Below are 22077 nucleotides of genomic sequence, written 5' to 3'. Positions count from 1 at the left end.
CATTACATTAAATTTGGTTGCTGTATATTGAGTATTTTAATATATAGCTTCACTTCTTTTTCTTTTAGTTTACTTGTTGAAGAAATTTGTTCTTTCCTATAGAATTTCCCTCATTCTGGATCTTCTTGATGCATCCCAGGCTGTGGTGATGTTCATTGTTGGAGTCTTTTGAATTTCCTGTTAGTGGGTAGGCACATTCAAGGCTGACTTGTGCAGTGGGGTGGGAGAATTAGAATCTTTCATAGTTAGTGTTTATTTCTTGTTACATCTCAAGAGATAGTGTATGGTTGGCTCTCTTTTTGGGATGCAGATTAGTGGGCTCGGGTATTTTCAGTTAGATTGATCCCTCTGTTATAAAATTTCCCCTCAGACTTTCACCTGACAGTGTTAGCAACTATTGATGATCATTGTGCCTAGATACATTATTTCTTATGTTAACATTTTCCCATGTATATTTTTTTCTAAAGTAATTTCAGTTATGGAACTCATGATATTTCTCTCTGGCTTTTTTTTGGTTATATATTTGTTAAAAGCAGGGGCATTTTATCATTTAATGAGAACACTTTTGATGTACAGCAACTGGCAGTGATTTTCTAATGTTAGGTAATATCTGCGGTATATTAAAATCTCTCCAGATATATTCCATGATGAATTTTTTTGTTTTATTTTTTTGGTTTTTGTTGAGACAAGGTTTCTCTGTGTAGTGCAGGCTGCCGTTGAACTCTCTTATGTAGCCTAGGCTGGGCAGGAACTTACGGTGATCTTCCTGTCTCAGCCTTCCAAGCCTCAGTCCCTCTTTTCTCTCTCTGTGGTCTGTGGCTTTGCTCCCCCATGTGCTCCCTGCCAGGATGTGCGATCTAGCTACTGGCTCAGAAATCAATCCTGCACGTCTCTACGTCTCTTTGCTTTCCTGAGAAACCACTCTGAAGATAATCAATACACAATACAACCATTGTTAATTTCCTACCACATTGTAACTCTGTATTGTCTGTTTTGTTCTTATGCTATTTTTTAAATGGATGTCTGTTTGTTTAATATTTTCCTTCTTTTAATTTTTTAAATAAATTAAAAAAAAAAAACCATAGTCAACTAACCATGGATGTAAAACCTCTGAAAAGAGCCAAAATAAGCCTTTTCTCCTTACAAGTTTGTCTCAGTTCCTGTCACAGCAGCAGAAAGCGAACGCAGTCTGTTTCTGTCTTCTAATATTTCTATTAACTTAAGGATTTTTATATATTAAGTAAATTTCAATCAATTGCAGTCATTTATGCTGGTGTGGTGGTGCATGCCTGTAATGCCAGCATTTGGGGGCCTGAGGCAGGAGGATTGCTGTGAGTTCAAGGTCAGCCTGGGCTATGCTATATAAGGAAGGCCAGCCTGTACTACATAGCAAGACCCTGTCTCAAAACCATCCCCCCAAGAAAATTACAGTCATTCTTTTCCCAAACGTTAGCTATCACTTTGACTGGCTTTTATGTCCTTTTGACAGGACTCTGTTAGGCTTTTGGAAGCAAGGAATGTTTATTTAAAGCCAAATAGGCTTCTACTGGAAAAAAAATAGCATCAAATCTCCTTTAGCCATAGCACAAACAGTATTTACCCTATAGAAGAATGCCATAGAGCAGAGTAAAGGCTTAATACGTGCTAATTCATCAACATACAGAAAAACAGGGTGAAGTTAGATGCTAAGCTTGTGATCTTTTAGCTCTCATAATGTTATTTTACTATTCAGTTATTGGAACAAAAAATTTCAGGAGTTTGCATGTTGACGCATAATTTTTTTTTTTTTCCTCTTCTGATAGTGTCCTGGAGCATATATTAGGGGACTGGAAATTTGGAAATGTGAGAGTTCCTACGGATTCCATAGTTGAAAAATCTGTCCTCAGTGGAAATAGGGAGGGGTTTGCATCCTATCCTTTATCTTTTATTCCAACCTAAAATGTAGCTAAACATTCTCTGTGGAGGTCAGCCTTGTAATACTGGATCAGTGAGCTGCTGCCTGATTTCCTGTGGACAGCTTTATTTCCTCTGATTTGAGTAAACAGATGGGGTTTCATCAAGAGTTGAAGTAAAAACTGAATTTAGGAAGAATTGTTTTGTAAAGGAATAACATAATACTTATATCATGTTTCCAAACCTTTGGCATGTTTTAAGACACATGTGGATTTTGTAAATTGGCTTTCTTTTTGCCATATAGAGTTGAATCTGGATAATGTTCATACTATAAGCAACAGTTCTTTTTAGTTCTGTAGGTTTTGTTTTCCAGAATAAATGTGACTTAGTTTTATTCTTGTGCCCACAGTTGTCACTATCATGATTCTTTTGTTAAGTGTTAAATATTAACTGCCAATTTAAAATACTTCGTACACTTATTGAATGTTGGGCAGCAGTACAAGTAGTACAGCCACATAGCATCCTAATAAACATGAAATCTGTGTTTTAAAAGCGATATCCTCTCAAAGAATAGAAAATAGTATAATGGCATTCTGTATTTCTTTTCCAATGAATTAGGTTTGGGCATAAGAAAAAGATTTTACTGTATTTTAGGTAGAAGTAATTTCTTTTCAGGTCTTTTAGGTATGGTTGGCAAATAAGTATAAGATTTTTTTTTAACTATAAGAAACCTGTTAATTATTTTTAAAGAACTGGTGCTTAAAAGACACGAGAAATTGCTTTAAACTACAGAAACTGAGTACTGTTATTTGTAGTAAATCAACTTATTCTGTAATTTTCCAGATGGTCACAGCAGTAGAATAATTTGATTCATTACTTCTTTCCCATTAATGAATTGTGAATTAGTGCAGTTGAAATTTGTTCTGAATTGTTCTTCGTATGAGTCTAGTCACCACTGTTTCTTACATGAAAAATATAAGTGAGTGTATGTAGAGAAGTTATTTTCTATATTACCTATGAAAAGGATGTGAGGCATCTGACAAGGAATATATAAGATAAATTTGCTTATTTAGGAATGATTTAGAGTCAGCTCAGTTAAAACAAAAAAATATCCTAATGAAGATCTTTCCTTTACATACACACAGTGGTAGCAGTTTTTATTATCTTTTTGCACATATATTTGATTTGTTTTGACATAAGGTGTACTTTTAAAGGACATTAACACTTGATAAAACCCTTATTCTTCCCTGAACTATTACTGGAAATTGTTGAAGATTTTTCTCCATGAGTATGATCCTGAAATATTTTGGCTTTTTAAAGTGTAATGATTAATAACCTTTTTTTGAGAAAAGGAAATTATAAAAAATGATAGTTGAGAGTGATTTTTAAAATCTTTTCCCCCTTAAGTGATGAATATTTATGTGCTTCCTTAGAGCCAGTTCTGTCAAGCCTCGATTCCTGTGACTGTGACTCATCATTCAAGGCACAGTTCAGATGTCAGCTTTTCTGTGGAGTCTTTTCTGATTCTCATGAGACCTCTGTCTTCTGTGTCTCCTAGGAAGTTTAATGGCACTTACCAGGTTGGCTCTTAAAATCCTGTCATTTTTTCCAACTACGTATATGTAACTTTTTAAAGGGCAGAAATCCTCTTTTACTAATGTGTTTGCACTGATTCTGTAGGTATTGGAGAAATGAACAAAAACAAGTAAATGAAATGGGAGTTGCAATGAAATTTAGACTTGAAAATTTTTGCTGGCTTTGGAATAAGTGACTGTATTATCTGATTTTGATGTTTTTATTGTACAGAAACTTCTAAAGTGATAATAACAATGAGTTGACTTGAGACAGATGCTTGGGTGGAGAAGTGGTGATGATCATCTGAGGGCATCTACTTTTCTCTCTCCCCAGTGCTTTCCTGTGCTCTCCATGGAAAGGGTGGCTTCCTTTAGCTTGTAGAAAAATGTGGTGTCCTAGAATCCCATCTCATTGCTTCCGGTCTGCTCAGATGTCCTGTTAACCTGTAAATGTTCAGTTTTCTTAGACAGTACATTGAAATCATTTGGCTCTTATTTACAAAAACAAAAAGGAAAGCCTGACTCCAGTCAAAGTCAGTTGTGTCAGAATGATAGAATTACAGATTTGGTAGCGATACAGATTTTATTTTATGAAGGACTGAAATCTAAGAGACTTTAGATGACTTTTCTTTGTCCTGTCCTGTCCTGTCTTGTCCTCTCCTTTCCTCTTTTCTTTTCTCCCCCTCCCCTCTCCCCTCTCCCCTCTCCCCTCTCCGTTCTTTATTCTTTTGGGTGTTTTTGAGTCAGCCGTGTTATGTATTCCAGGCTGTCCTTGAATTCAACGGTGTGTAGGCCTGGGTGGCCTGGAATGCATGGTTATTCTCCTGCCTCAGCTTCTCAGGAGCTGGTATTAAAGGCAAGGGCCACCATGGCTGGCAAGACAGTTCTCTAAGCTCTGCTTTTGGTTAAAGACTTGGGGCAAGTGAGTATTTGTAAATTTCACTCTAGCTGCCGTTTCCCATCCCATACTCAGCATGACTGAGTCCCATCCTTTCAGTCTCTTGGTTTTCATCCCGTTCGTCTCCATTTTCTAGTTCATTTTACCCACATGCTATTATCGTGTCCTTCTGCTTTTTAAAGTGCTGGTTCTTGTTTAATTACGCTACTCCTTTACTCTATGACCTCTTGTAGCTCCCTTGCATCTATGGGGGAAGTAAAAAGTAACAGTTCATGTCCTCTCCTCCAGCCCTATCGGATCCTGTGCGCATTCCACATGATTGTTTTCTGCCTTCTGTACAGCTGTTTTTCACAATTTTAAGACGTTCCAGAATATTGTATCTCCTTTAATTGAGGCTTTTAACTTCTAAATGAAAAACTAGAGCCTTTAAACTTTAAATGACTCCCCATGCACAGAGCAAACTAGTTTAAAACCCAGGTTACCACTAATGTCACTTTGTTCACTTTTCACAGGGTCTTTTTTCTTTAAGATGCAGCTGAGAGTCTGCTGTTTCCTTTAAACGGTCTCTAATCACTTCAGCTAGAGGATCTGTTCTGGCCTCCAAGCTGTGGTCCTTTATTGTATTGTGGCAGTTTTCATGTTTTCTGTTGTACTAATCAACACTGACATTGGTAATGAGTGCTTATTTTGTGTTAGACCTTGGGCTGACAAATACACTCATTACCTCATTTTACCCCATACCCACACAACAGGATACTGTTTTCCACATGATAGAAATAAGGAAACTGGAGTGTAGAGATGTAAAGTCTTAAAAGTCAGACTTAGATTGGAACTTAGGTCTGATTAGAATCAGGCTCATCTAAACTGTATTGTAATTTCTTCTGTGCCTGCTGTACTCTGCATTGTATACATGTAAACCTCTTTTGTTTTCCACTGGGTTGTAAGGCTCTTGATAACAAGGACCGGTCACTAATGTCTTTCGTATCTTACAGCATTTAACATAATAGAACATAGTAAAATTATTTATTTGTTGACTTTGTTTGGAAGGATGTGTACTTTTGACCACATTTTGAAGGTCAAGACATTGGGGGAGGAAGATCAAGTGGGGATGGAGCAGAAGGGGAGAGAAGTTCAAGTGTAGGACTGCATTGAGACACTCGGTCTGAGAAGAGCAAAGGGATGGAACTGAAGTGTCAGCGGGATGATGTGGGCAACTGAATTCTGTAGCTTCCCTTATTTGGTGGTTGAAGCACGATGAACATTTATTTCCCTGTAAGAGTTTGTGGTAGCGTCTCAGTTGCACATTTTTGTTTCTGGCCTTATTCATCACTGTAGTTGGTATTTCCTTTAAGTACTCCAGAAACTGTTCTTGCTACAGAGTGCTAACAAATACCTTTCCATGTAAGATGAGTCTTTCTACCAAGAGAAATCTGCCTGCCTGCGTCAACTTAGGGTCTTGAGCATCCTCTCCTTCACTGAAGACTTCTAGTTTAGTGGGAGGCTTACGCTGTGCAAGTGCATTTTGTTTTGGACGTGGAGAGTGTGAGTAATTGTGCTTTTGTAGTCATGCAGTTAGGTGTGAACAGTCTTTTGTCCTTTTTGCCTGTTAGGAAAGAGAAGCTGTTAAGTCATATAGATTTCCCATTTTTTAAGGATTTGAACTCAGTTGGCTTTGTTCTTCTGAATTAACCCCCGTAGCATATTGTGCCAACTTCATTCTTTAGTGACTGGGAGTATGGGAATTAACTCAGATTCAAGAGTTGTTGAGTGATCTTTGCAGTGTAATTTTCAAGAGATTTGAATTTTAAAATGAATGCTGTCTGTCTGAAGAATGAGAGTAAGTGATTTGTTCAAGTAGAACTAAGTGTTCGAAGAACACTGTCTAGGAGAACAGAAACAGCCTGAGTTGTTCTAGTCATTACTTTATCATGAACTGGTTGTGTGGTCCTGAAAAAGTAACACTAGGCTTCATCTTCTTCATTTCTAACTTAAAGGAGTTAGGTTTTATCATCCTCTCCTCCCTCCATTGTGTTTACTGATCTCAGATACCAAACTCACAGTTTCTGGTGGAAACAAGATCATAATTAATATTTCCCTCATTTAGTTGGAAAAGTAGGTCTCTTGCATTAGTTTCCGATACTACTACACCGTGAAAAGTATTTGGAAGCTGGCATCTTGATGGATGGCTCACCGAATTTATTAGGGAATGTTTTAATAGTTATAAGTGCTTATATCTTCAAGTAATTGTTGATACTATAGATTTAGCCCCTGTGTTTTATCTTTTTTTTAATTTTTTAAATTTTTTTTAATTTTAAAGATAAAAGGAGGGAAACATTAACAGACATACAACATTTTACAACATATCACAAGCACAATACAGACAATACAGAGTTACAAACAAAGTGGTAGGGAATTAACAATGGTGGTTGTATTACATATTGATATCTTCAAAGTGGCTTCTCATGAAAACAGATATAATCTTTTTTTTTTTTTACTGGAAATTGAATTCAGGACATCACACTTGCCAGGCAGGTGCTGTGCCTGAGTTTTATCTTTTTGTGGTGAAAATATATGTAAAGATATACCAAAGTTAGACCAAAGTAAAAATTAAATTTACCATTTGTAAATGTACAGTTCAGTGGCATTGAGTATATTCACAGCGTTCAACTATCACCACTATTTCCAGAACTTCTTCATCATTCTAAACATAGACTTTATATCTGTTAAGTAATAACTTCTTCCCCTTTCTCCTGCAGACCTTGGTAACTTTGTTTTGCTTTCTGTCTCTAGAAGCTTGCCTATTTTAGGTACTTCAATAGGTGGAATCATACAATCTTTTTTTACTTGGCTTATTTCCGTTAGCATAACGTTTTCAGGGTTCATCTGTCTTGTAGCATGTGTCAGAATTTTCTTCCTTTTGAAAGGTGATTATTTTATTATTGTTTATCCAGTTGATGGGCATTTATATCATTTATACATTTTTGCTGTTGTGAATATTGCTACTATGAACATTTTGTACAATGAGTCCTTTTGGTTCTTTTGGGTGTATACCTACAAGTGGAATTGCTGGATAATATAGTTCTTATTTTTTTTGAGACAGGGGGAGTCATTATGTCGCCCTGGTTGGTCTTGAACTTGCTGTAATCCTCCTGCCTCGGCCTTGTAAGTGTTGCGATTATAGGTGTGTGCCAACATGCCTGGCCGCACATAGTTCTTATATTTGAGGGAACCATCAGGTTGTGTTCTACAATAGCTGTACCGTTTTGCACTTACGGTTCCACAAGTGATTCACGAGGATTCCATTTTTTTCTGCATCATCGCCTACACTTACCTGCCCTATCCTTTTAAATAATAGCCATCTTAATGGATGTGAGGTGGTATGTCATTGTGGTTTTGGTTTGTATTTCTTTGTTATTTGGTGGTGTGAGCATATTTTCGTGTACTTAATCATCATTTGTATATTTTCTCAGGAGACATAATTGTTTGAGGCCCTTGCCCAATTTTGAATTGATTTGTTGTTTCTATTACTGAGTACTAGCTCTTGATTCTCAAATGTATCATTGAATAAGGTGGTGCCATGATATGGTAAGTATACTTACCTCAACTTTGGTATATAAAAATTGTTAGCTTATAGTTATTATTTTAGAATGATTTGTAGATAGGGAAAGGTCTTGTTTCATATGGTTTCTCACAAATGCAAATTCTTCTGTGACCGAGGGATAAAGGGTTGTAGTAAGTAGACTTTGGGATTTTCGGAGTCTATACTTGGTAAATTAACCTTGCAAGTGCACTTAACCTGTAATATCCTGGGATGATAGTAGCCTGGCCCTGCCACTGGTTCTTGACATTAAAGTGTAAATTCAGAAGTGCTTTGTAAATTCAGTGATACCATTTGTTATTTTGTTACTTTGGCTCATTGAGATGCTTTTGACCTGTGCAAGCCAGGTTTTGAGTCATGAAGCCAAGGTTTATGTAGCACTTGTCTTCAGGAGAACCAAAAGTATTTTGTCTATTCCCTGTACATCCTCAGGAGCAGAAAGGAGATAAATACTGCTGTATTTTGAAAGAAAATGAAGGAAAGATGAAACCTTATTGTTCCACCGGTAGCTTGCTCTCATCTAGGTGGTGGGGATGGAATTCAGGGCCTTGCACGAGGTAGGCAAGCACTCTACCCCTGAGGTATACCCCAGCCCCCTTTCACAGCTTTCTAAACTCAGAGTCCCTGGTTAAGACATCATTATGCTTTGTGAAGGCCGCTTCTATGGTTCTTGATGTGATAAAATGTAGGCATCTAAGTGATAAAATAAATACATGCTTCATGGATTTATCTGGTAAGCATTTGAGTGTTTTTTTCAAATATGTATTTAGGGACATCTTAAGAATAAAAATCACTTGCGATTTGGTGTTTAAACAAATGTCTTGTTTCCTTTCCCTTTTATAACATATATCCTTTGTGGTAAAAGCTACATCCTCTTCAAGAAATTATTTCATGACATTTAAAAAAGAAAATGTTATTTTCTACCAATGTTCATATTAAAATAGCTCTTTTCCTAGTTTTTGTGTATACTTTACTTTTGCCTTCAGAATTGGAGAAAGGTGAAACTAGAAGCATGAGTGCTTCATGGTCAGAAGGTTGATTTTGGGGGTGGATATAATTAATGTCTCACAGGTTGGATTATTTATTTCTTTTGCTTATAACTGCTTGCAGTTATACATTTCCAGATAGTATGCATATAAATTCTTTTTAGAGGCAGTTCATATAACAAAAATTAAATGAAAAAATCAGGATACATTGGGTAAGAATTAATTTCAATAATTAGTAAAAATTTGAATTGATTAAATAAGATAATTTAAATACTTTGAGCCTAGCATGTGTTCTTTGACATGTTAGGCATAATATGTGGTATAAACATCTTCTGCTGAGTTTACTATTTCTTTTTCTTGGAACCTTGAGTATCTAGTCAGGTTTTTTTATTACTTTTTTTGAGGGAAGGTCCCTTTTTAATCACTTAAGTAGCTTACTCTATTATGGCCTTTCACTAAGTGTGTGCATATTTTCTCATTTTTATTATGTCTTTGCCTACATTGTTATGCATTAGTCCAAAGGGACATTTAGGGAAATTGCTTTTTAAGTTGAGTATTTAAACCAGCAATTTAATTTCTGGTTTTTTGTGGGGGAGGGGTGGGAAATTTATGGACACCTGCTCAGGCTTTGAAACACTTAAAAACTAAGCATTGGAGACGCGATGGTGAGAGCCGGAGGTACAGGTGAGGTGGAGGTGAGGGCCGTGGAGCCAGTGTGCTCTGTGAGGCTGTGGGGCCCAGTGGTTAGGAAGGCGTCAGGTGCTGCAGGGGCTCAGCCTTGCTTCTTGCTGGCTTTGTTCTTGAGCAAATCACTGCTTTGGTGAGCCTCTGGTCTTTCATTTGGTTGTGCATAAGGCCTGGTAGGGACCAGCTAATGGTAGAACCCTGAGCCTTTTGGTAAAATAATTGAAGAGCTGAGAACAACAGTTCCAAACAGTTTTTAGTGTAACTATGAGTGTCCATGTGAAGTTTGTGGATGGCTGCAACCCAGTTGTCCTTATTGAAGTTAATCGTTCTTGTATAGGGCCACTGCTGCATAGGAAAAGCTCCAGAAGACCTCCTTGCAGGGGTCTCTTTGGATAAAGGGCTCTGAACAGCCAGACTTTGGTTCAAGCTTACGTACTGTGGCACCAACAGCTGTGGCCTGTTATTAAAGATTGACTTCTGGCTGTTTGGTAGCAGTTCAGTGTCACTGTAATGTTTAGGCAATAGCTTTGTAATTTGATAAGTGTCCCTTAAGTTTCCAGAGTAAATGTATACAATTTAAGCTATTCTTTGATATGTGAATCATATTCAGAGTTCCATGGAGAAAAATGAACGTTTAATTTCTGGAGTTAACTTGGCAATTTAAAAGGAGCACTGTGATAGCTCTAATCTCATCTGTATGTTTTAAAAACTTACTTCCATAGGATAAAGCTGTAGAATGTAGATTTAACTTTGGAAAAAACAGTGACTAATGTACTGTTTAGTCAGGTGATTCTTCAGACTTTGATTAGTGGAAAGTTCCAAAACTGCCTTTTCACAAATGCTTAAGTGTGATGAGCGTGTTATTTCCAGGTTTTTACAAATTAAACAGTAAATGCTTACGCTTTTCAGTCGTAAGCAAAACACTGAAAGCTTCAACATTTGCTTGATATTTTAAATGTAGTGCATCAAAAGAAATTCTAAGGAATCATCTTATGTTTCTTTTCAGAAGCTTGGAAAGGAAAAAGAAGTATGAGGGAGGAAAATACCCAAACAAAATAACATTTTTTTTCCTGTTTAGTATTTCCTTTTCTTTGCTATCACTGATGACTTACACTGATTGGGAGGTGGGAAAGCTGAAACATTTGTTTTTTGGTAAAAGCAACTGATTACCCAGAGAACTGCAATAGCTTTGCAAAATTCTTTGCAGTCTTGTCCAGTTAAGTTGAGCTGTCATGGTGTACGCCGAGTGAATTGGCCAGTCAGAAATGCAACAAGAATTTTATAGCAAGTGTGGAGAATGGAGGACACAAGGAATAAAGACCTGGCAAGTTCAGATTATTTCAGAGTGAGGAACATTGCATTAAATAATTCTAGTATTTGAACCATCTGATTACTATTGGAGAGAATAGTGAAGAGAATAAAATATAAATATGTACTTAGGTAGTGTGCTGTAAAGAATTTCCATGGGACTGGTATCATTTACTGGTATAATTTACTTAGACAACAACTTGGTGTATGCTTTAGAGACCGTAGGATCTTTTTTTCTCATGTTTATGAAGACATAACATTTTGAAAGCTCCTTCAGTATGGCGTTAATATTCTTAGACAGTGTGGTATTTTAATGTTCACAATGCTAAATTAGATTTAATTATACATTTATAATTAACATTTTCCCTTATAAAATATCAAGCCAGTTAGAGTTGATTGTTTACATAGCCTAGTATGTTCTGAGCATCAGACATTGGGATATTTTTACTTCATTGCTTTGTTCCCTAGGGAGCAAAATCATCACACTGAACAATGACCCAAACCATTAGTGACAGATAGCACATGACTAAGTAGTCTCAGACGTGGAAGATTTTTTCTGCAGAGTAGAAAACTGCTTTGTCGCGAAAACCTCATTTGATGTATGCTTTTCTAAGGGCCTAGTGGTTGCTTTGTTCTTTCCCTAGATAGTATTTTATGTTTGTGTCAGTGATGGGGTCAAATCTGGACCTTATACATACTAACTAGGCAAGATCTAGACATAGTATTCTAAAACAGGTATTCATTCTTAAAATGTGTTAGCAATTCTGATGCTCGTTCAGTGTGATGGTAGTGGTAGTGTTAGTTCATGATTTAACCATCATCTTTGTTTATAGCATTAATGAAGGCAGAATCTGCTGTCATGAATTACAGCTACTAACTTTTAAACTTTTATCTAATTTTAAAACATGTTGGAACACTGGTTTTTTTTTTACTGGTATCTTTTTTTTTTTTTTTTTTTTTGGTTTTTCTCCGGTACCGGGAACCGAACTCACGACCTTGCGCTTGCCAGGCAGGCGCTTTGCCGCTGAGCTAAATCCCCAGCCCCAACTTCAGACATCTTAATAGCCACCAAGTAAGTATATTGTGCGTTGGTTATTTGAATTTTAGATGGCACTTATAGAAGTTTTGAGGCATAATTTTTACTTTGCTTTCCTTAGAACTGTGGGAAATCTTGGCAGCTCTGAATAAACTATTGAAAACTGGTTATCAGCAGAAACTTGAATTGATTTTAGAATAATGTCACTCTTGGAAACATGAATGAATAATTTTTATGCAAGTCTTCTAAAATTTTTTGAGGAAATAAAACTCATCCACTGTTAAATCTTTAATGTTTAGATTAGCAATTTAGTACATTCTTGTTGAATAAACAAATGATTTTTTTTTGGCTTAGTAAAATTTTTCCCAATTTGGGGACTATCTTAAGATATTACCTAGGAAGTTACATGTGCCTGTGGGTGTGTGGGCATACATATGCATGCATGTGCACACACAGTCTCACACACACACACACACACACACACACACAGTGTTTGTAAGCTATTATAATAAAAAAACTACCATAGTTTCTTAAATGTTTTCTTGCAAGGGCATTGGGGGTTTCATCACTTACAGGACAGTAAAATCAAATAAAGATTAAAGATCCTCGTAGATTATCCTTTATTTTATTTTAAGAAGATGAATAAGCTGCTATCCTTAAGTGTTACCTTGTAGTAAATATTGTGAGAACTTAAAACCATATAGGAAATAATTTTTTTTTCCTTATGTAATGCCCATGTAATTTCAGAGTGATGCCAGCTATTAGTGTGCTATTTGGCTCCTGGCGCCACAATTAATCATTGGGTGCGTTTAACATTGTATCTTTTTGGCAAACAGTTGAGTCTTTGCAGGACTGTGAGGTAATAGGTGGTTGTTTGACTGCCTAGGCAACAGCCTGCTGAGACTCAATCTGCTATGTTCCAAGGGGAGATCCAAACAGCTGTGTAGGGACCTGGCACTGTGGAAGGGAAGCTTATTTGCCTCATTATCAGCTTTTGTTGAATTAAAATACATACTGGGATCTGGATGACACACCTTTAGGTGTCTCAGTTGTAGGCCTTGCCATTATAACTGAGTGTATTTCGGATTTAAAGCAGTTATTTTACCTTATGTTTCTGACTTGCAGAAAAGGGAGAAAAACCCCAAAACACTCCAAACTCAACTCTGATATACATAGGAGATTTAACTTTTTAGTATTGATTGTCCTCAAGTAATTCATTAGGAAAACATGTTCTCCTGATGTGTTTTTGCCTGCTCAGGCCCTTGTGGTGTGTGCTTAGGATGAGTGATGTTCAAGTCATAAGAATTGTTGCACCCGAGCCATTTAGTAAGTTAGACTCATGAGCTTAATAGGTAAAAAATTACAGGATAATTTTATGACCAGTGGTGGGTTTTTTGAGGGACTTAAAGGAACTTAGGGGAAGAATTTTGGTAAGAATTAGAGCATAGATTGGCAGAAGGTATAGGAAGAGAAGAATGGAGGTGAAATAAGTGTACTGGAGTGGGTGTGGAGGGGCTGTTCTGCTGCTGGACAATTAATGGGTAGAAAGGGCCTTTGCACTAGCACCAGCTCGGGGCTTCAAATTTCCTTTGAAAGCAACAGGGGTCTGTTATAGCTACTAAGCTGTGGCAAGGTTAACGTAGATTTGAGCAAAGCAAAAAGATAATCATGTAGGTGGTTCTCAGAATTGGAAACCCAAGTGACTTACTGGTAGTTTGGAATATTCAGGTTAAAACAGATTTCTACAGAGTCATCATAATATGAATTTAATAATGCTATAGAGTTTTGGAAGATGTAGAGAAATCGTTATACTCAGTTATTGTTGGTGAGACCATAATTGGCATAACCATCTTAGAGAACTGTTTGGAAATATCAAGTACTACTGGCTATATCACACTAGCTAGCAATTCTGTGTGCTGCAGAGGTTCCTGTACAGTACCTATCTATGTGTGAAGGAAACACAGAAGAAGTGGTGATTGAGACAGTAGAAAAATTGTTGGAAACAACCTCTCTTTCAGCTAGGAAAAATAACATTTTATTTTGTGATTGAGTACTGTGTAGGAGTTTTAAAAAAAGAATGAATACTGAATTCCATAGAGCTACACATGAGGTATGACTAAAAATACAGCAAATGTTTAAATTAAAAAAATTATTACAGTGACAGACACCTTACCTTTAATCCTCCTCATAAGGAGGATTAATAATCCTCCTCATAATCCACTCTTCCTTCTTTTGAACCCACTTATCCCATTGCTCTTGCCACTTTCTGAAGCAGTTCTGGAAGACCTCGTTCTGGAGTATCTTTAGTTGCACTGTTGTGACTGCCTTTCTGTCCTGAATTAATTCAAAATATTTATGTTTCATGACCATTTTAACTCTGGGGAAGAACCAGAAATGGTGTGGTACAGGTCTGGTGATTAAGGTGGATGAAGACACGGTAATATTTTCATATAAGCCTGCTTTTCTGTTGGATGGCATTCAGCAGCAGCATTTGCTGTGTTTTGATTACATCTTGTAAAGCCAGGAAAGAGCACTTCCTGAACTATTTTAGAAAGTGGCAAAAACAATGGGATAAAGTATTCAAAGTAAGGGGACATATTTTGAGGGAGATTAATGTAGTGTGTTTTTTACTGTAATAAATTTTATTTATTTAATTTATTTATTAGGTACGGGGAATTGAACTCAGGACCTTGCGCTTGCCAGGCAGGCGCTTGTGCCACTGTGCTATATCCTCAGCCCTGTAATAAATTGTAAAAAATTTAAACATTCACGATATATTTTGATCATCCTATGTATATGAACACAGGGAAACCTAATCTTTAAAATTCTTTTTGTTAGTGTATGTTTGCGATACATAATGATTATGTTCAGCTTGGGGGATTGATATATACACTTTTCTTGATTGTATTTATTTCTTCTACCCTCCCTTCTTGTTCCCTAGATCTCCTCATCTCTGCAGAGTCTACCTCTCTGTTTTTTAGATAGACTAAAACCAAAAAATCTCTGTTTTTTGACATGACTGTCTTGTTTTGCCCTTTAAAGTATTCATATTTTGGGGTTTTCATATTAGAGAAACAATGCAATATTTAACCTTTTGTGATTCACTTATTTCAGTTAGTGTTATGGTCTCAAGATCCCTCCATTTTTCTACAAATGATACATCTGTATGTACATATACCACATTTTCTTTATTCCTTTATCTGTTGATCAGCATATAGGCCACATCCATGCTTAACCTGTTGTGATTGTACTGCTGTAAATGTGGATATGGATGTATTGCTGTATTATGATGAATTGAGCTTTTGGGGTCAGGGAGATAGCTGGAGACAGATAGCGAGGTCAAATGGGATTCCCTTTTCAGTTTTTTTGAGGGTCACCATACTAATTTCTATGGTGGTTGTACTAGTTTACTTTTCCACCAACAGTGTAGGAGGATTTCTTTTGCCTTACAGTCTGGCCAGCTTTCCTTGTTTTTTTGAGTCTTGGTAATGACCTATCTTATTGGAGTAAGGTAGAATCTCAGTGTTGCTATGATTTCCATTTTTAATGGCCAAAGATAGAGAAGATTTTTTTCCCTGTGTATTTACTGGTTATTTGTATGTATTTTTCTCCAAAGTGTCTATTCATTTCATTGTTCACTTTTTGATTGGGTCTTTTTATTTTGGGATTCTGATTTTTTTTTTTTTTTTTAGTTACATGTATTCTAGATATTTGTTCTTTGTCTGAGTAGCTGGCAACATTTTTTTCCCATGCTGTAGGTCTTCTTCACTCTGTTGGTTGTTTATTTTGGCTTACAGAAGCTTTTTAACTTGATATGGTTCCATTGTTGATTCTTGGGGTTCTGTTGAGAAGTCTTTGCCTATACCTGTATCTTCAAGAGTTTTACCAACATTTTCTTCCAGTAGGTACAGTGTTTCTGTTTTTAAATTTAGGTGTTTAGTAAAGTTTGATTTCATTTTAGTACAGGGTGAGTGATACGAATCTGGAATCATTGTTTTGCATGTGGATAACTAGTTTTCCCAGCACCATGTGTTAAAGAGATGATCTTTTTTCCAGAGTATATTATTGTCCCCTTTATAAAAAAATCAGATGACCAAAAGTGCTTGGGACTGTTTCTGCATCCTTTATTCTGTTGGTCAAAGTGTCTGTTTTTGTGCCAGTACTATTACAGGCAGCTAAGCTAGGCAGAAGTACTGTAGGTAGTCATATAGGATTAGGCCCTCAAGAGAGTCAGGACAAAGGTGAAGCATCTCAGTTGTGACCGGAGACACATCTGTTGGAGATGAGGCCTCAAGTTAAAGATGAAATGACCAGGCTTATATACTTAAAGGTCAAACACCAGGCCTCATAAAGCCTAGGTAGATATCAGTCAACCTGGTAGGTAACCAAGACCTCTGGACTCATCATTTCCTAGATGTCTTTGTTCTTTCCGTGCACCCCTGTTACGTGACTTGTTTCCCCGCTGGATCACTATTACCTAAGTGACTATACTTATATCCCTAGGTTCATCATAGCTGTAATCCATGTTGTACCCACGTGAGATTTGTGCTATAAAATTTCTCTGTAAAGTGGGGTACTCAGTAACCCATTCGAGCCCATATTGTTCCTGTAACAGATCTTTCTATCCTCTGAATAAATATCTTCCTACTCAACCTTCATTGTTCCTAGAATTCATTCTTTGATTATTAGAGAACATGAACTCATTGTATCAGAAATCTAACAGGTTGAGAGTTATCATATTTCCCTTATATTGTATTCAGAGGTTCTGGTATGACCCCTGTAACAGTTCCATGCAGTTTTAACTATTGTAGCTTTGTAGTATAACTTTGAATCTGGCATTGTAATGCTTCCTTCCTTATTCTTGTTGCCAAGGATTGCTTTGGCTATTCTTGGTCTCTTCTGGTTCTGTAAAATTGTAGAATTTTTTTTCTAGTTCTGTGAGAAAGCTGATGATGTGTTGAAGGGAATTGCATTAAGTCTGGATATTGTTTTAGGTAATATGGTCATTTTGATGATACTTGTTCTGTATATCCAGGAAGAGGGATGTCTTTTCATTTTCTGATGTCCTCTTCAGTCTGTTTTTTTCAGAGTAATATAATTTTTGTTATAGAGAGCTACTTTCTTAGACTAAGTCCTAGATAGTTCTTTTTTTTTTTTTTTTTTTAAGCTACTGAGAATGGGTTTATTTTCCTGAATTCATCGTGTAAGAGACTACTTGGAGGGGCTGGGGATTTAGCTCAGCGGCAAAAGCGCCTGCTTGGCAAGAGCAAGGTCGTGAGTTCGGTTCCCGGTACCGGAGAAAAACCAAAAAAAAAAAAAAAAGAGACTACTTGGAAAAAATTAATACTGTGTTAATTGTGGATGGAGAAGACCAGAAAGAATTTAATGTTAAAAGTTACTTGTGCTGGAATTAGTTTTCAGTTAAGCAATTTTGCATTATTTCTGAACATTCTTTTCATTAGCAAGATCATTAAAAAATATGATTATAAAATTTCAAGAGAGGATTTTACTGGAAAAGTGTGACAGAAAATAGGAGTGAATGAAGAAAAACAAGTCACAATATTCTGCCCAAATATGCCAAAACAGCATGGAAGTTGCACTTTTCTTCTCAGCAGAGATGTTCTTTAGCCACAGCCTACTGCAGATTGTTCATCCTCTGGCAGCAGCACAGAAAACTGTGTTTCCAGCACAAAAAGTAGACAATTCAGAGCTGGAATCCATCTTTAAGAAAGTGCTAGCTTTATTGAAGCCAAATGTCCAGAGTTTTTCATTTAGATACATGAAGAGCCTTCAGAGCTTCGGCCATAATTGAAGAAAACCAAGCCGAGATCCTTTCATACAAAACCCCTTCACCGTGTTGTGTATAAATACGGATATGGACAACTCATTTGGTAATAAATGCATCTCTCTTGCTCAGTACTGCTCATCAGTATTAATGTACACTTTTTAATGGAATTTACAGTAAATAGTGAGTGTAGGGTAGAGGCTGGATGAGAGCTGACAGAAATTGTGCCAGTTCTACCTTTTTTTTTTTTTTTTTTTTTAGTTCTTTTGCTGTTTAGAAAAGTTCAATTTTATTTTAAGATGAGGCCACTAACGTGAGAAATTTAAAAATGTAACAGTAGCACAGAGATTACTGAATATTACAATTATTTCAAGTGTGAAGTAAATCTTTGCCTTGAGCTTTTCCAACGTGGAACAGAATTGTGAACCTCAGTGCTTTGTCTTTTGCCAGACCCCTGGATAACCTCAAGGCAGTTGTTTTGCTGTTGTTGTTTACTTAGGCGAAAGTCAGTTGTGTGCTGTGGACAGTTAACTTGAGAAATGTGTCTTTGCTTTTTGGAGATTATTCTACAGGCTCTTTTATATGGGTATTGAACAGCACTCATAATGACTTCAGACCCGGGAGGGCAAATTTCCAACACAGGTTATTGCTTCCTTCTCTTTCCACAGACATTTTCTCATAAATATTGACACTTATAGATGTGCTTTTAAGATGCTGATAAGCTGATAATAATGTGTAATCTCTTTGATATTCTGTTTTGTTTATGGAAAACAAAGTCTGATTTAGTAACGTTTAGTTACAGCGAACAATGAAGGAAAGCATATTTGCAATTAGTGCTTGCCCTACCGTGCGTTACCTGGAAGAATTACCTGAGATGAAAGATGTGCCTTTTTGTGCCTAGATACGGGGAAGCGGGATCTTTTTCTGTATTGGCTGTGCCAACATTTCCCTTTGAATTTCGGATTTGAATTCCTGCCTTCCAGATTTCTTCCCTGTATCATCGATAAGATTTATTTTGCAGGGATAGTTCAGAGTGTGCCTTTGAGAAGAGTTCTCAACTTGAGTATATTTGTTTTTGTGTTTTTTGAGACATGGACTTGCTGTGTGGTTGAGGCTGGCCTTCAACTCAGGATGATCCTTGTGTCTTTGTCTCTGAAGTGCTGGTATTACAGTTGTGTGCCACCGTGCCCAGCCTGAAGTAGAGCATATTTTAAATTAGTATTTATATTGGACTTTGACTGAAAAATATTCTATTGATTATCTTCCATTCAGTCGAGTATAATGGGTCTTGTGTACTTGAATTAAGATTCCTTTGCTTATCATTTTTGTGTGTGTGGTTTCTGGACAGTTTCTGACATTGTACCCTCTTGGAGTAGTTCCATTTGCGTCATTATTGGAACTTGTTTGCAGTTGCAAGTCATCTTTGGAGACAGAAAATATTTTTTGGAAAATACTGGGTGGATTTATTTATTTATTTTTAAATCTTCAAGGTTTGAACTTGGCTCACAGAAACTTGGTCTATAGATTAAATTTTGGCGTTTGATTCTCCTACGACATGGGAGTATCCAGCACTATTTTGTGAGCCACTACAGATGCCTTTTTACCATTTGAGCCTCACTGTCTTTTTAATAAATGATTAGTCTGTGAAATTTTAAGCCAAATAGGATACAAACGAATTCCTGATTCTCAAAGGATTGCCTTTAATTTTATATTTAAAAGGAATGCTGAATTCATTTTTAGAAATTAAACGTTGCAGCTACTGGTAATTTACCACCTTCTGCCTTTACTTTTCCTTAAATGGAAAATGTGGATTTTTGTGTGCCTGTTTAAAAGTCAAAAGGACGTAAGCTTCATCCTTGTGACCTCCCCAAATGCTTTGGTGTGATGCGGATGAGTGTAGAAAAACTCTAGATTCAAATGGAAGACAGAGAGGCTTTACCTGAGTTAATTTTTTAACAGTTATGCCTATGACACTTATTTTAACTAGTTACATGAGACAGGGCAGGTTGAGAATAGTGGGATACCAGTAATGATCAAGGATTGGGAAATGGCTTCATGTGTTGCCGTGGGTCCTTAATGATTTGGATAAAACAGAAAACAAGTAGATTCCAAATGCCCTATGAATTTTCAGATCTTTGTGTAGCGTACTTTATGAGCTGATTTGATAAAGAACTTTCCCTGTATGTCTTTGGTGACTTGCTTTAGTTTTAGTCACAGAAATGTGAAGTATTTGGGGTTCCTTCATATTGTTAAATGAAAAATTGTGCATTTGGCTCCATGAGGCGTGTAGCCTTGAGAGATGGGCTTGCCTAGAAATTGACCACATTTTTGTGGGAGAACGGGTGAAAAGGGCAGTTTCCTGTGTTGCTGCCAAAAGGTCTGAACACTTTGTAGTAGCTTGTGGCTAGAAAACAACTTCTGTGAGGCAGTGCAGCAATTCCAAATGGCTCTGGGTATGTGTGAGAAAATGCCTTTCTCCTCTACTTGATTATTAGGCTTCACAGAAAATTTATAAAGTGAATTTTAAATCTCATCCACTTGAATGATGTGTTGGCTGGTTTTGGTTAAGAGCCTGGGAAATATATTTGAGTTAGCACAAGTGGAAAATTATTTTTAAAAGGCAGCATTTATGTTTTGCTTTTATTACAAACATGTGCTTTGGTGTAATTTATTTTCTCCACTTTAAAAGTGAAGGTAAATCTTGGCATTTAAGGCATGTGTTTTATAGGAATGAGTTTTGTCTATTTTTTTTTTTTTTCAGTTAAATGATTAAAGTGGGTTTTATTTATTTTCTAAGTTCAGCTAGGCAATGTGTTCTCTTTTGTGTTGGTTGCATGTTTATGAGATATCTAACTACTGGTAATTGCCTTTTATTAGAACTGATAGTATGCCAGGTACAAGGCTGATGTCCTTACACTGCTTATGTCATTTACATCTCTGGAAAGGGAGTTATTTCACAGAGGTTGTTATGTATGTAGAAAATGTCTAGAGCTGGGCTGGGGAGTCCTGTATGTTCCTATTTATTTCAAAGTAATTACTATTCCAGATAATCATTTTGTAAAATAAAAATTGGTTTAAGAATATTCTTGAGGAATGGGCTTAGATATTTGAAAAGACACTTGGTTTGAAGTACTTTTAATGTTTTCCTTAGGCTCATAGCTGGTGCTTCCACCACACCTAAGCATCAGTGTATTTAATCATTTAATTTAATTTTGTGCTCTCAATCAGCAGTTGCCACTGTATACATGTATTCAGTGTTACTTAAATGCTCCAGACTTTGTTGGCCTTAAATTTGATTTTTTTTATTCTGCTGAGGAGCTATTACTTTTTTGTTAAAATGTTGACAGTAGTTGGTTATGGTATAACCTTTACTTTAGTATTTTACCCTGTTCATCAACATTAGTTTTTTCTTCATTGGACATTTATTAGATAGCTTTGGCTCATAATCCAGCAGAGTGGTTCTCAACCCCCAGTGTTGGTGGATGGGTCATTCTCTAGGAGAGTTTGGCAGTGGGTGGAGACAGTTTTGAGTGCCTTGGCTCAAGGGCAGGCTAGTGTTACCCGGTGCAGAGAGGCGAACAACCTACAAGCGCAGGATACTTACTCACTGCAAAATGTCAGTACTGCAGGAGTTGAGAAACTCATCTAGCGAGCATAGGCCTCAGGCCAAATCTAAATCCTTAGAAACTCTGACTTTATGAAATTTTTTCATAACAAAACAACTCAGTGGTAACTGGACTTTTTTTTTCTCTTTCTCCTAGAAATGGAGGAAGAGAATATCCATGTGTTTGTTCACCCCACTCTGAGCTCAATAACATATGTTGACCTCACATTCAATTTTGTTTTTCACCTGTTTCCTGTCGTCATCCCCTACCTCCAACTTGGAGGAAGTCATACCTTCTGCTAATGTCTGTCATTATCTTAGCCAAAAATTAATTGACTATGGGATGGGCAACAAGCCAGAGAAGGAAGGGGATACTAACCAAAGATGAGTTTTACCTAGTGCGGTATGAAAATTATATTGAGGACCAGAGAATGCAGTTGTGCTTGATATGCACAGGTTTGTGGAAATCTGTAAAGTGTTCATTAGTATTGTAAACTGAAAACAAATATGAGTGGGATGTTTAGAAGATCTTAAAAAGAAGCCTCTGAGTCTAGTGTCTATTAAAGCCCTACCCTGTTAGTAGAGGATTTTTTTTTTTTAACATCTTACTATCTTTTGAGTTTTGGGGCCTAACTTGTGATTTTGATTAAATGTGAAAAGTTGAGAGGAGCACAGTATAATGGTCTTTTGCACTTGATGCTTTTGCAA

The 22077-nt window shown here is 36.7% G+C and overlaps 1 protein-coding gene across 1 annotated transcript in view; it reads left to right on the top strand.

The window, feature by feature from the left end:
• Window positions 1-3395: 3395 nt before the first annotated feature.
• Epb41l2 (erythrocyte membrane protein band 4.1-like 2) overlaps window positions 3396-22077 on the top strand; it is a gene marked incomplete in the record, with an annotated part of 155239 nt that continues 136557 nt past the window's right edge. Inside the window, 1 exon segment of the mRNA XM_013516681.1 lies at window positions 3396-3473.

Source organism: Chinchilla lanigera, unplaced genomic scaffold (genome assembly GCF_000276665.1).
Source record: "Chinchilla lanigera isolate Chin_1 unplaced genomic scaffold, ChiLan1.0 scaffold00035, whole genome shotgun sequence".
NCBI lineage: Eukaryota > Metazoa > Chordata > Mammalia > Rodentia > Chinchillidae > Chinchilla > Chinchilla lanigera.
Note: the sequence above shows the minus strand (reverse complement) of the source record. Positions and strands in the feature narration are given on the sequence as shown.